General features: G+C 54.0%; 1 protein-coding gene and 1 long non-coding RNA gene across 2 annotated transcripts in view; one reads left to right on the top strand and one right to left on the bottom strand.

Moving 5' to 3' along the window:
- The window catches only part of MDGA2 (MAM domain containing glycosylphosphatidylinositol anchor 2), a 375,704-nt gene that overhangs the window by 50,246 nt on the left and 324,801 nt on the right, over positions 1 to 657 (top strand). The gene's annotated exons all lie outside the window — the stretch shown is intronic.
- LOC109367950 overlaps positions 1 to 657 on the bottom strand; it is a 6,220-nt gene that overhangs the window by 1,827 nt on the left and 3,736 nt on the right. The window lies entirely within an intron of this gene.

Below are 657 nucleotides of genomic sequence, written 5' to 3'. Positions count from 1 at the left end.
TCAGAGTTCCCCTAAAAGCATGAAGGAGAAAAAAAAGAAAAAAAAAGGGATGAGCGGCAGCCAATGGGGCCTGCCTGTCTGGTTAAGGGCGAGGGGGTTGAATCAACGGACCAGCTGGGATGGCCCACATACTCGGATTCCAGTCTGTCCTCAGTGGCAATCGGTGACATTTCTAACAAACAGGGGAGCACAGGTTTCAGTACCGAAATCTCAGCAAGATGCTGAGAAGCTGCGTGTGCAGCAAAAGGGCTGAGATTACCGGTGTGAACGGAGCGAGTGCTGCCTGCCAAACTGCCGGGCTCAGCCTACGGCTCCCCGGTGAGAAACGCGCGTCATCTACTCGCACCGCAATTAAAGCCCATGGTGAAATCATTTTAGGGTCTGGTGTCCTCGGTGGGTGAACCCGGCACCTGCCTGTGCGGCAGCGTGTGGCCTTTCGGCTCAGACCTCAGTCCCGAGCCCCAGAGAAACAGGGAGGTGATGGTGACGCTCCAGGGCGAGGAGCTGCTGTTGGTCCTCACGCAGCTTGGAGTTTGTTATCCATACAGAATGCTGTACTCGTTGATTTTTTTAAATCAGTGACAGGATGCGGTCTGATCCAACGCCTTTGAAAGCGTGCTTTAAGGATCATCAGCTGAGAAGAGCAGCAGAACAGGG

The sequence above is a fragment of the Meleagris gallopavo genome, chromosome 5, assembly GCF_000146605.3.
Source record: "Meleagris gallopavo isolate NT-WF06-2002-E0010 breed Aviagen turkey brand Nicholas breeding stock chromosome 5, Turkey_5.1, whole genome shotgun sequence".
Taxonomy (NCBI): domain Eukaryota; kingdom Metazoa; phylum Chordata; class Aves; order Galliformes; family Phasianidae; genus Meleagris; species Meleagris gallopavo.
Note: the sequence above shows the minus strand (reverse complement) of the source record. Positions and strands in the feature narration are given on the sequence as shown.